Here is a 14,715-nt window from a genome sequence, read left to right as displayed (position 1 = left end):
TATACATTCATGGACTATAACTTAGTCTAATACTTGTGGTTGTACATGATATGGAATTACATTGGTCATGTATTCATGTATAAGGATAGGAAAGTTATGTCTAATTCATTTTCTATTCCCAACCCCCTCTCTTCCATTTATTCCCCTTGTCTAACCCAATGAATGTCTAATCTTCCCCTCCTTTGTTGTGGGTTAGCATACACATATCAGAGAGAATATTTTGCCTTTGGTTTTGTGGGATTGGCTTATTTCACTTAGCCTGATATTCTCCAGTTCCATCCATTTACCAGCAGATGGCATAATTTTATCCTTTTTTATGGCTGAGTAATATTCCATTATATATATATATATATATATATATATATATATATATATATATATATATATATACCATATTTTCTGTATCCATTCATCTGTTGTAGGGCACTTAGGTTGGTTCCATAGCTTGGCTATTGTGAATTGAGCTGCTACAAATATTGATGTGGCTGTGTCACTAGTATGCTGATTTTGAGTACTTTGGTTATAGACTTAGGAGCGGGATAAATGGGTCAAATGATGGTTCCATTCAAGTTTTCTAAGGAATCTCCACACTATTTTTCATAGTGATTGCACCAATTTGCAGTCCCACCAGCAATGTATAAGTGAACCTTTTCCCCCACATACTCACTAAAATTCACTGTTGCTTGTATTCTTGATAATTGCTATTATGACTGAAGTGAGATAGAGTCTCAGTGAAGTTTTAATTTGCATTTCTTTAACTGCTAGAGATGTTGAACATTTTTTCATATATTTTTTGACTATTTGTATTTCTTCTTCTATTCAGTTTCTTTGCCCATTTATTAATTGGGTTATTTGTTTTTTTGTGCTAAGTTTTTTGAGTTCTTTATATATCCTGGGGATTAATGTTCTATTGGAGGTGCTTGTGGTAAAGATTTTCTCCCATTCTGCAGGCTCTCTGTTCACATTGTTGATTGTTCCCTTTGCTGTGAAGAAGCTTTTTAGTTTGATACCATTCCATTTATTGCTTCTTGATTTTACTTCTTGTGCTTTCAGAGTCTTGTTGAGAAAGCTGGTTCCTAAGCTGACGTGTTGGAGAGTTGGGCCTACTTTTTCTTCTAGAAGGCACAAGGTCTCTGGTCTAATGCCTAGGCTCTTGATCCACTTTTAGATGAATTTTGTAATTCTTAAAACCCTAACCAGAGAAATTGGACAAAAGAAATTAAGTTAAATTAAAGAAATTAAATTGGACACACAGGAAAACAAGAACTCAAACTATTCTTATTTGCTGTTAGAAGATCCAAAAAATTCTACCAGAAAACTTCCAGAACTCATAAATGAATTCAGCAAAGTAACAGAATATAAAATTAACATGGATAAATCAGTTATGTTCCTATGCACCAATGACAAATCAGTTGAATGAGAAATTGGGAAAAGTATCCCATTCTCAACAGCCTCAAAACAAACAATCAAACAAACAAAAATCTGGGAATCAATCTAATAAAAGAGGAAAAGACCTCTACCCATGAAAACTTCAGAACACTAAAGAAAGAAATTGAATACGACCTTAGACGATGGAAAGATCTCCCATGTTCTTGGATAGGAAGAATTAATATTGTCAAAATGGCCATACTGTATAGTACTATATAGATTTAATGCGATTTCTATTAAAATCCCAATGACATTCTTCATAGAAATAGAAAAAGCAATGATGAAATTCATTTGAAAAAATAAGAGGCCCAGGATAGCCAAAGCAATTCTTAGCAAGAAAAGTAACTCAGTAGGCATCACAGTACCAGACATTAAATTATGCTACAGAGGTATGGTAACAAAAACAACATGATATTGGCACCAAAACAGACATGAAGACCAAACGGAACAGAATAGAAGACACAGACACATACCCACATCCAGTTATCTCATACTAAACAAGGCACCATAAACATACAATGGAGAAAAGATAGGCCTTCAACAAATGATGCTGGGAAAACTGGAAATCCATATAGTAGAATGAAATTTGAACCTCTGCACAAAACTATATCACCATTCTTAATAATCTTGTCTATTTCTCATTAACATTTGTGATTTAAACATTTAAAAATATTTACTGCATTGTAATTTCCTGAAATACCATTCAACCATTTCAGACTCAGTGAGTTCTTTCAAATATTTATCTATCTCCACAATCAGTATTATCTTATTCACACCAACAAATCTCTTAATCCCACTTTATAGTCAATACTTCTTGTTCTGGGTTCCAGGCATCTGACATTAAAAATGTTTTCTCCTCAAAGCTATGATTATAATCTTGATCATAGGTTAGATTACTCACTGAGAGTCTTGTATCAAGGCCTTTTTACCTTACAAAGTGGAAATCAGGATCTTTCTCTATCAACCCATCTCATCATCAAAATTGTACATAAGTGAGTCATCCTGTACTCCTTCCTTGACTTCTCTCTTCCCATGTTAGTCCAGATTAGTGGATAATATACTTTCTAGAATATATACCTGGCACCAGAAGGAGAAAGTTGAAATGGGAAAAGCTACTCCTGCAATGTCTATAAAAGGACTTAAATTGCTGTTTTTAGAATCTGTTTACATGTGTCTCTTGCATGTAAAAACATGAGTTCCTTGAAGGGATGATGTCTCTTCCTGTACATATATCTCTAGTGCCTAGCACAGTGGCAGAATGAATCAGTGAATTAATTTGTGAATTTGAATCATGTCTATACTTCCACTACCAAAGTTAATGAGTTATGTTAAGTAATATGCTCTGCCTTAATTAAAAACCTGCTCATGAGCAAATGAAAATGTGTTTGAATATCTACAAATGTGTTTGAATTTTGAATATCTTTCCATTTAAAATTAGCAACAGGTATAGGTAATCTCATGTATTGTTGCTTTATAGTAAATGCATTATACTTTAAAATAGAAATTAAAACTAAACCTGAATAATTAATTTGTATAATTTACCAAGTCTTATTCCTGGTGTTAGATGCATAGACATGATATGTAAGTACTATGGTACATTAAAATGGAAGAAAATAAGCTATAAGAGAAAATGCAACCAAACAAGACATACTCTTTTTTTTTTTTCAACACCACTTTCAAAAGTGTCTGTTCAAAGTGTTAAATGTGGAGATTGAGGTGGGCTTGTATGTTTTTCTCCATGTTTGGAGGAGCCTGGAAAGAAGCTCTGATCTCTGAGCAGATCTCTGTGATGAGCCCAGGAGAAGGAACACTTGGTCATCAGGTGGTTTGTGATAAATGTTTTGAAGGATAAGTTGTATTAATAAGTGTCAGAGATATGGGTAAAGCATTTGAGAAGTTCTTTGAAGACATATGAGTCTTACAAATACCAACAGTATATTCTGATTTTAGATTTGATGGATGGATCATATTCCTTTCAAGGGCTAAATCTCTTGGAAGTTTCCTTGGACTAACCTGCCCCATGTTTACTCTCACTTGCTTTGAATACTATAATGTTCACATGGGCTGTGCCTACTCAGTGTGTGTGTGTGTGTCTAATATTTATATGATGCTTTATGATAATCCCATATCACATCTCACCTGCTAGATTATCTTGTTTTAGGGGTTCATGTCTTTCTTTTAATTCTCTGTAGCTCCATATATATCTACTATGATTCAAACATTTTTATATAAGGCTATGATGAGACCTGAGCCTTCTGTAAGGTGGAAATATCATTATTCTGATTTTTGCAGATGGGAAAACAGATGCAGACTATCAAGTGACATCCAAATTTGCACAGCAAAGAAGTGTCGGTGTCCAGATTTAGAGCAAAATTCATGATTGCTTTGTAATATACTTTTTAAAGAAATAGAATTATTCTGATTGGTATATATAGTGGCCCTCCGAGAAATTAAATAAATAAAAATTTTTAAAAAGAGAGAGGTGGGAGTCATGAACTTGTCATATATATGTATTTGGTCATCTGATATTCTGATATTCTGTCCATTCCACATTGGGTATTCACAGGATAGGTAACCCAAGGTTCTGCTTTTAATTGGTGCTTAATTGAGATGGGGTTGTGGCTGACAGTGTGAACCAACAGCCCACATGGTAGATGATGGGCCTCACTGATCTCAAACCTGTCTTTTAAATGGCGTAAATCAAATATATAAACTATATCTCACTCTCAAACACCTTTGAATTTTAGTGTTTCAATCACTCTATGGTAATATTGCTCTTTAGAGTAATTTAATAAAAATATATTTCTCCATGTATTTTTTAAATTGCACACTGCTTTAAATAAAATGGGTTGATGTAGCAAGAGAGTTCTCTCTTGAACCAACTGCAAATGTGCTTTTAATAAAAACTAGACGAGTGCAAAAGAAATCTACTGGAGCAACAAATGCTCATGAAAAATATGTCCTGTTGGCTATATTGTGAGTCCCAATTGCATTAGACAATTTCACATAAAATCTTTATTTTGATGTCTCTTATTATTCTGCTCTATTTATTTCTGGGACCCATATAGGGTGTCACAGTTATAAAAATGTCATAAAACCAGGCCATAAATGAAATTATCTCTAGGTACAAAGTAACTTATCCATGGATGGAGGTAAATTGTACTGCTAAATTATACTGAGAGCAAGGGATTCGGTAGGTTTTTTTCTTGAATAATTTGGCTGCTGCTATGTTTTTTTCCTCCCTTATTTTTTCTGTATGTCTGTAGTCTCTAAGACACCTTAGATTTTGACTGGATCACAATCTGTGACTCTGAAGTGAGCCAATTTACTTTGCTACATCACAACCTTCCTCTAGGTCTTTGTTTTGCTTCTGCAAGTGAAGGAGGGAAAAAAAATCCAGGCATAAGTCTCTCACTCCATTAGAAAGATGCATTTCCGTTTCCATCCAATTAGCAGCTGTAATTTGAAGCTTAGGTGCCTGCTGATAAGGTAGGAGGCTGGCAAGAGCAAAGGCCACGGAAAGCTTTCAGAGGGCACACCGTGAGCTGCTGCCACCAGTTTCACTCTAAAGATCAAGTGTCAGGCCTGCTCAAGCCAGCCTGGTCCTCAAATCCTCATGTATTCATTAACCATCAATATGTGGTTACCGAGGGACCTTAAGTGGAGCTTCAGACTGTCAGGTCTCAAGGCACACAGGACCAAAGTAGCCAGTAATGAATTCAAATCCCAGAGCACAGCTTGTTCTCAGTGGTGAAGGATTTAAGAAGCTGGCTTCTTTCCCTCTTTAAAAAACATAAGCACATCAAGACCTGGACATTTTAATTTGACTCTATTTATTCTTGATAATATTAGCCGGGCAAAGGAGCTAAGAGGGGAAATGGAATCTGTTAGTTCTGGAAGCCTGAAGAGACTCCTGTAATTGCCAGCATGTTGGGGTGATGCGAGTGTAGACAGTGGGCAATTAGGAAGGGAGAGCTCACACCCCGTTTTATGGCTCCCCTCTACTACTTCCTGGAATGGAAGAGGATAAAGGTACTTCCTAAAAATAAGACAAGACATGGCCTTAGGACCCTTTAGCTTGACTTTCAAGATGATGAAAGAAAATAGGGGTCCTGCTTCAAGTTTTGGAGTTGAATTTTCTAGGACATCACCAGCATCAAGATGTTTGTGAGAAAAGATTGCACAAGTGAGATTCTTTAGTCAAAAGAGAAAACTCATTGATTTGAAATATGTAGTCAATTACTTCCGAGAACAGGATGGACTTTGCAAATGGAGAAGTCAGATAGTAAGCACAGGGCCTGTTAAGAGGTATGCTCGGTAATTGATAGTACCTCCTTGGTTTGAGTATTTCTGATTAACAAGTCGGTGTACCTTGGAGATACTGTGAGCTCGGTTCCAAATCACAGCAATAAAGCAAGTATTACAGTAAAGTGTTTTGGTTTCCTAGTGCATATAAAAGTTACAATTACACAATAGTAGGATCTATTAAGTTTATAATAGTATTGTATCTAAAAATGTACATACCTTAATTTAATAATTCATTACTAAAATGCTAATGATCCTCTGAGACTGTAGTGAATTGCCATCTTTTTTTTTTTGGCAGAAGGTCTTGCCTCAATGTTGATGGATGTTGACTGATCACGGTGGTGGTTGTTGAGGGTTGGGATGGCTGTGGTAATTTGTTACAATAAAGATAATTTTTATGGTTTGGATTTGAACTGTCCCCTAAAGGCCATATTCTAAAAGCTTAGTTGCCAGCCTGTGGTGCCACTAGGAGGTGGTGGAACCTTTAGGAAGTGGACCTAGTGGAGAGAAGTGAGGTCACTGGGGATGTGTCCTTGAGGGATCTTGGGACCTCTTCAAGTTTTTCTCTCTGCTTTCTGGTTGCCATGAGTTGAGCAATGTTGCTCCACCACATGCTCCTACCATGATGTTGTGCCTCACCACAGACCTAAAGTGATGGGGCCAAGCCACCATGGACTAAAACTTTTGAAACCATGAGCCAAAATAAATCTTTCCTCCTTTTAAGTCTATTTTTCTCAGGTACTTTGTCATAGCAATAGAGAGCTGACTAACACAATAATGAAGTTTGCTGCATTGAGCTGGGCATGGTGGTATGCACCTGTAATCCCAGTGACTCAGGAGGCTGAGACAGGAGTATTGGAAGTTGGAGGCCAGCTTTGGAAACTCAGTGGGCCATCCTCAAAATGAAAAATTAAAAGGAGTGGGAATGTAGTACACTGGTAGAGTGCTTGGGGGTTCAATACCTAGTACCTTCCCCCAAATTGCCATATTGATTAATTCTTCCTTTCATTAAAGATTTCTCTGTAGTATATGATGCTGTTTGATAGCATTTTAACCAATTTAAACATTTTAACAATAGAACTTCTCTCAAATAATGCTGTAACTTTGCCAACTAGGTTTATGTAATATTCTAAATCACTTGTTGTCCTTAAACAACATTCTCAGCATCATCACCAGTAGTAGGTAGATTCCTCCATGAGAAACACTTTCCTTGTGCCTCTGTAGGAAGCAACTCCACTATGTTTTATCATGAGATTGCAGCAGTCCAGTCCTATTTTCAAAGCTTCACTTTTTATTATTGTTCTCTTGCCATTTTTAAAAATTTATTTTTTATTCCAATTTATTATATATGACAGTAGAATGCATTACAATTCATATTACACATATATAGCACAATATTCCTATCTCTGGTTATATACAAAGTATATTCACACCATTAGGGTAATGATGTCCATATAATTCCACCATATTTTCTACCCCCATCCTCTTCCCTTTCCTTCCCACCCGTCTTTCCTATCTAGAGTTCATCTAATCCTTCCATGCTCCCCCTCCTAACCTCCTATGAATTAGCCTCATATGTCAGAAAAAACATTCAGCATTTCTTTTTTTGGGATTGGCTAATTTCACTTAGCATTATATTCTCCAACTCCATCCATTTTCCTGCAAATGCCATGATTTTATTCTCTTTTATTGCTGAGTAATATTCCATTGTGTATATATACCACAGTTTCATTATACATTCATCCACTGAAGGGCGTCTATCTAGGTTGGTTCCACAGTTTAGCTATTTTGAATTGTGCTGCTATAAACATTGATGTGGCTGTGTCCCTGTAGCATGCTGATTTTAAGTCCTTTGGGTATAGACTGAGGAGTGGGATAGCTGGGTCAAATAGTGGTTCCATTTCCAGTTTTCTAAGGATTCTGCATACTGCTTTCCATATTGGCTACACCAATTTTCAGTCCCACCAGCAATGTATAGGTGTGCCTTTTCCCCCACATCCTCGCCAACACTTATTGTTGTTTGTATTCTTAATAGCTGCCATTCTGACTGGAGTGAGATAAAATCTTAAGAGTAGTTTTGATTTGCATTTCCCTAATTGCTAGAGATGTTGAACCTTTTTCATATATTTGTTAATTGATTGTATATCTTCTTCTGAGAAGTGTCTGTTCAGTTCCTCGGCCCATTTATTGATTGGGTTATTTGTTTTTTTGGTGTTGAGATTTTTGAGTTCTTTATATATTCTAGAGATTAGTGCTCTATCTGACATGAGTGTGGTAAGAATTTGTTCCCAATTAGTAGGCTCTCTATTCACCTCACTGAGTGTTTCTTTCGCTGTCTTAAAGTAGTTTTGATTTGCATTTCTCTAATTGCTAGAGATGATAAACATTTTTCAATGCTTGTTGATTGATTGTATATCTTCTTCTGTGAAGTTCAGTTTTCAACATGGCTTCCTTTACTATGCTTCATCATTTTTAGCTTTTGACTTAAAAAAGAGAAACATGCTACTTTTCCTTCCAATTGAACACTTAGAGGCATCATAAGGTTATAGATGTGCCTACTTTCAATATTGTTGTATCTCAGGGAATAAGAAGTCTGAGGAGAGGGAGAGAGAAGGGGAATAGCTGGTCAATGGAGCATCTGAATGTACACACTTATCATTTAAGTTTGCTGTAGTATATGGGTGCAGTTCTTGGTGCCATAAAACAATTACAATAGTTACATCAAATATCTTTAATCACAGATCACCATAACAAACATAATAGATATAAGAGTATTGAAATATTGTGAGAATTACCAAAATGTGACACAGAGACATGACGTGAGCACATGCTGTTGGAGAAATGGCACCCATAGACTTGATTGACACAGGTTGCCGCAAATCTTCACTTTGTAAAATAACTCAATATCTGTGAAGTGCAAGAAAGTGAGTCATAATAAAACATGTTAAACCTATACTTCAATTTGGAACTGACAAATATTAATCTTTGTATATGCCATTTTTTGAGGGGGGTGTACCAGGGATTAAACTCAGGGGCACTTGGCCACTGAGCCACATCCCCAGCCCTACTTTGCATTTTATTTAGAGACAGGGTCTCACTGAGTTAGTTGCTCAGTGCCTCACTTTTGCTGAGGCTGGCTTTGAACTCGTGATCCTCCTGTCCCAGCCTCCCAAGCCACTGGGATTATAGGTGTGTGTCACTGCACCCGGCTGTATATGCTATTTTTGCTGGTTATGTTCATGAGGACACTGCTAATCAATAGTAAAGATGTTTCTTGCTAACTCTGGAATCTAGAACCTTAAAATCTTTGTCAGCACAGAATTTAGCCATTATCCTTCAGATGAAGGCAAAATTTAAATGTCATTCCAGATATGCTAGACAGGTATATAGTGAAGGACAGAGGACCATATAGAGATCTTGTCTTGTGTCTTTACACTTTTGTGTATCCCATGAGAAGTTAAATATTTTAAAATTAAGCTTAATAGAGGATTTTGTGTGAAAATAAGTTTTAATTTCTCTGGGATAAATGATCAGATGTGCAACTGCTTGGTAAAACATTTGTTGCAAATTTAGCTCTTAAAGAAATTGGCAAACTTTTTCCAAAGTGGCTATAACATTTCTGCTAACAATGTATGAATAGTTCTATTTTTCTGTGTTTTCACTAGCATCTAGAATTTTCACTATTTAATTGTAGCCATTCTTATACAGTGTGTAGTGACAGCTCATTGTGGTTTGAATTTGCATTTCCCTAATAGGTAGGGCTGAACATCTTTTCATGGGCTTTTGGCTGTTTGTATATTTTCTGTGGAATGCATCTTCATATCTTTAGTTCACATTCTAATTGCATTGTTTATTTTTTACTGTTAAACTTTGAAAGCTCTTATACATTCTAGTACTTTGTTGGATAAATGATTTTCAAATATTTTCTCCCACTTTGTAGCTTGTCTTTTCATCCCTCTAACATTATCTTTTATAGAGCAAATTTTTTAAAAAAAATTCTAAGTCCAATTTATCATTTTATAACTTTATTTTAAACCACGTATTAGTTTACCTTTCATGATTGTGTTTGGTGTCAAGTCTAAGAACTTCCACCTAGCCCTAGATCCCAGACATTTTCTCTTACCTTTTTTTCCTAAAAGTTTTATAGTCTTGCGTTTGATCTTTAAGTTCATATTCTATTTTGAGTTAATTTTTATAGAAGTCATGAAATTTAGGTTGAAATACATTTAATTTCTCCAGTATCATTTGTTGAAAAAGCTATCTGTCCTCCTTTGAACTACTTTTGCACCTTTAATCAAAAATCACTTGGGCAGGTGGAAACCAATCCCCTGCTTGACGCAGCAGCCACTGAGACTCTATGGCTAGTGTTGCCCCAGCCCCCCACAAGCATGGGGAATAGCTTTAGGCACAAGATAGGTTAAAGAGTTGTTTTGGCAAAAAAGAAATGTGTATCCTCATCATGGGTTTGGATAGTTTGGGGAAGACTATGATTCTGTATGAACAAGCACTGCAAAATCATGACCACCGATTCCACCACAGTCCAGAACACCCAAGCCTTGTTTCTTGTGGCAGATAGCAATGACAGAGAACAAGGCCCATGAGGAGCTCATGAATATACTGGAGGAGGAAAAGCTTGGGAATGTAATCCTCCTGGTATTTGCCATCCTCTTGGTGTTCACCAATAAACAGGATCTCCCTAATTCCATGAACATCCCCCAAATCACAGACAAGCGTGCATTGCAGGAACTGATACATTCAAGCCACCTGTGCCAGCAGAGGTGGGCTCTAGGCAGGACTGGAGTGTCTGTCCTCTCAGTTCTGGAACTAGAAGTGATCCAGAAGCCTCCCCCACCCCAACCGCACTCTCTTTTTCCTCACCTCCTTCTCCTTTTCTCTCAGGTGGCAGACCTGGATCCTGAGTGACAGAAGCTAGCTCCATGGGTTGGTCACATTGCTGTACATGTGCAGACTTTGACGGCAGCCAGGTTTTAATTTAATATAAATAATGTCTGTTTCCACTGAGGCAGTTTTTGGTGTTCCCAGGCAACATTACTCAACATTTAAAAAAAAAAATCAATTTGTTGTTAAATACTGAAAGGGAAGGTGCGTGGTTAAGCCCCAGCCTTGGGAGCTGCTGGGCTTTAGTTAGGTTGGAATGGAGATCCATCTGGTGGTTTGTTTTTAACCTGAACTCAGTGCACTTTTTAAAAATAGTTAAAAATTCAAGATAGGGAAAACACTTGAAGACATAGAAGGAAGACTATACCAAATGCAGGTTTTGTAGTAACTGCCTGAAATATGAATTCATCAGATCAGATTGGCTATTCCCTTCTGGTTCCAAGAGAGATGGCTATGAAACAAACCTCCACCATTCTGCATGGTCACAGATCCCTGTGACTCACCTATCTTCAGGTCACCTGCATTCCACAGCATTGTGCTGTCTTTGACCTCAGTCACCTAGGAGATGGGCTGGGGACCGTCATGGGGATGCAGGGCTCCATCCTTGCTCTTGGTTAGTGTGTCACTGGTATGGGGGCTCCTTTAATTCCCAGTGCTCCTTTGCTTATGAACTGGCTCAGATACATTGATGTGAGGCTGGGGTCTCACTAGTGGGAACATGTACAAGCCGTAAGGGTTGGCTCGTTCTAGATCCATAGCCCCTGGACCATCTCCATCTTCACATGTGAAGTAGATTTCTCTTTATAACCCTGCAAGAGTACTAATTACCAAGGAAAAAGATGACCTCTAGCTTTTTTTTTCTTTTGTATTTTGATAAACACTAAAGAAATAGGAGCTGTTAAATTTGTCTTTGGGAAACATAAGAACTGGTTTATTTGGTGTTGTGGAACCTCATACTGCTTTCGATAAACAATAAATAATCTACTGTTGTATGTACTTGTTTGTTTTGATTTCCTCAAACAAGCACCACAATCACAGCTATTTAGAATAAAGACATTTAACTTAAAAATCACTTGGCATATATTTGTATGTTATGGTGAGGATACGAGGTGTCCCCCTCAAAAGCTCCTGTGTGAGACAATGTGAGAAGGTTTAGAGAAATGATTGATTTATGAGACCCTTAACCCAATCTGTGAATTAATCCCCTAATGAGGATTAACTGGGTGGTAACTGTAGGTAGGGTGTGGCTGGAGAAGAATGAGGTGGTTCCCTGGAGGCATGCCTTTGGGGTTTATATTTTGTCTTTGTTGTGCAGAGCTCTCTCTGCTGCTTGGTGACCTGCTTTTCTCCACCACACTCTTTGGCCATGATGTTCTGCCTCACCTGAGTCCCAAGGAATGGAGCCAGCTATCTATGGACCAAGACCTCTGAAACCATGAGCCGCCAAATAAACTTTTCCTCCTTAAAATTGTTCTTGTCAGGTATTTTGGACATAGCACTGAAAAAGCTGACTAAACACTATATGAATCAATTTCTGGGTTCTCTATTTATTGGTCTGTATGTCTGTTCCTCAGCCTTCCCATAAAGTCTTGATTACTATAGTTATATAATTAGTCTTGAAATCAGTAGACTGATTCTTCCTGCTTTCTTTCCTCCCTGTGTTGGGAGCTGATGCTTCCCATATGCTAGGTAAGCACTCTGCCACTGAGCTACATCCCCAGGCTTTTCTTCTTTTAAAAATTGTTTTAGCTCTTCTAATTTCTTTGCATTTCCATGTATATTTTAGAGTAACCTTGTCTATATATTCAAAAGGGCTTGCTGAAATTTTTCTAGGAATTGTGTTCAAACTGTATATCTGTTTGGAAAGAAATGACATTTTTAGTGTGTTGAGTCTTCTAATTCACAAAAATCTCTTCAATTAGATCTTTTTAGATTTATTTCTTCACCATTGTGTGGTTTTCTGTATATAAATATTGAATATTTTTTGTTACCTTTACTGATTTCTGCTAAGTATAATATTTGAAATTATGGTAAATTTTGGTTCTGATGTTAATTTCTCTGTTCTCTTTTTTAGCCTGTACATATGTGAACATATTTTAGTGTTTCATTTTAATTATCTATAGTGTTTAAAATGTATTATTTGATCTTTATTATGTTTCTTCTTTATTACGTTTCATTATACATACAGAAATTATCACAATCTACTGCTGTTGTCATTTTACCAATTTGGGAGAGGTAACGAAATCCTTCATTTCTGGTTCCCCTTTAGCCTTCTTAATTTATGGTGCAAATGTCTTGAATATCAACATATATATTTCAAACCTTATCAGACAGTGTTATACTATTTGTTTCAATTAGCAACCATAAATTAGAAAACTTGAGGGGTCTCCTTCTGTGTCTCTTTTTAGTTTACTGTATTTCTTCTTCTTTTCTAGTTTTCCAGTATTGCTTCTATTATACTTTTCATTATATTTTAGAGAACTTCTTAAAACAATTCTTCAGGGTAGGTTTTCTGGCAAAACCAAAAAAAGGTTCTTTTTTCCTTCATGTGAACATATCTGATTTTCCTTTTATTTCTCAAGCATTTTTTTCTGGGATATAAGATTCTGGGTTGATGTTTCTTTTCTTCTAGCACTTGAAAAACATTATGACACTTTTTTTTTTTCCTGGCTACCATGGCTTTTGAATAAGAAATCAATTGTCATTAGAACTCTTTTTCCTATATGGGTAAGGTGTCAGTATTCTAGAATGCTTTTAATATTTTTCTTCTTTGTGTATAGTTTTAAGAAATTTAATTAAGATGATATGGCTTTTAAAAAAATCATTATGGTGGTATGGCTTTTTTTTTTTTTTTTTTTTTGGCATTTGGCCATTTTGAATCTGTGGATTTGTCTTTTGCCAAATTTGGTACGTTTTCTGCCTTATTTCTCTTAGCGTCTTTTCAACCCCACCATGTTTCTCCTTTCCTTTCAGGACTCCAAAGACACGTAAGTGAGACCTGCAGTTACAGCCCCACAGGTTCTTGAGGCGCTGCGCATTTTTTTCAACCTGTTATTTCTGTTTTAAGTTACGTCATTGCTGTTATTTTACCTTCCAGTTCACTGATCCTTTCCTCTGTCTCTTCCATCCTTACCTTCAGTCCATTCTATGAACTTTTAAAACTTGGATATTGTATATTTTAATTCTAAATTTTTCATTTGCTTTTCCTTTACACTTCCTATTTCTTTCTTGAAGTTTTATATTTTCTTGGTGGAAACTTTCTGTTTTTTTCAGTTATTTCAAGTATAATCATATTGCCATTGTAGTCTTTTATGTCACACACACACACACACACACACACACACACACACACATACATACACACATTCATTTCCCCTGAAAAGCTGGTTATTAAGCACTTATTAGCATATAGGCCCTAATATTTATAAGAAGTTTCAGACATCTCATATTTTAAGATCCCTTTTACATCCAGAAGATACACTTCAGGTAAAATTACAAGTGCAAAAATCTTTCCTCACTTGATTCAATTTTTCTCAGAGCTTTCTTAAGAGAACGAGTTTAAAATGTAACCCATCCTTTCACCAGCAGGTGTCACTGTGGTGTAGGGTCACAGTCAGATGGGGGCCAGACTGGTGCTTCCTGGAGGAATATGTTGGAGCTGAATTGCTTCCGATTAAGTTACACACTGAACATCTTCTGAAGTCTCTTCCTGGAAAGTATGTCATACCCAGGTTATATGAAAACAGGCAGTAAAGTGACAGAGGCATAATCTACTGGCTCTTTTTGCTTGTTTTGTATTTTAAACTCTCCTATTGTGTTCGGAAGGCCAAAAATAACCTTCTTTTTAGTTCTAGAACTGTACAGGGCTTTGCTATTGAAAGTATGGCTCATGAACCAGCATAAAGGCTTCACTGGGGAGTACGTTAGAAATGCAGAATGTGAGGCCCTATCATTACTGATTAAGAATCTGCATTTAATAAGGTCATCAGCAGATTCATTTAGGAAAGTGTGAGAAGCACTCGTATAAAAGACCCATGTGTTGGCAGTTACTCTCAGTCTTCGTCAAGAGAATAATTTTAATGG

At 36.6% G+C, this 14,715-nt stretch overlaps 1 pseudogene; it reads left to right on the top strand.

Annotated features, from left to right (window-relative positions):
- Positions 1–5,418: 5,418 nt before the first annotated feature.
- Positions 5,419–11,628, top strand: LOC124098476 (ADP-ribosylation factor 1-like; annotated as a pseudogene).
- The last annotated feature ends 3,087 nt before the right edge of the window (positions 11,629–14,715 follow it).

This window comes from Marmota monax, unplaced genomic scaffold, assembly GCF_021218885.2.
Source record: "Marmota monax isolate L192 unplaced genomic scaffold, Marmota_monax_Labrador192_F-V1.1 WCK01_AAM20220418_F8-fsc00117, whole genome shotgun sequence".
Classification (NCBI taxonomy): domain Eukaryota; kingdom Metazoa; phylum Chordata; class Mammalia; order Rodentia; family Sciuridae; genus Marmota; species Marmota monax.
The sequence above is the reverse complement of the archived record's forward strand: the minus strand, read 5'-3'. Positions and strand labels throughout refer to the sequence as shown.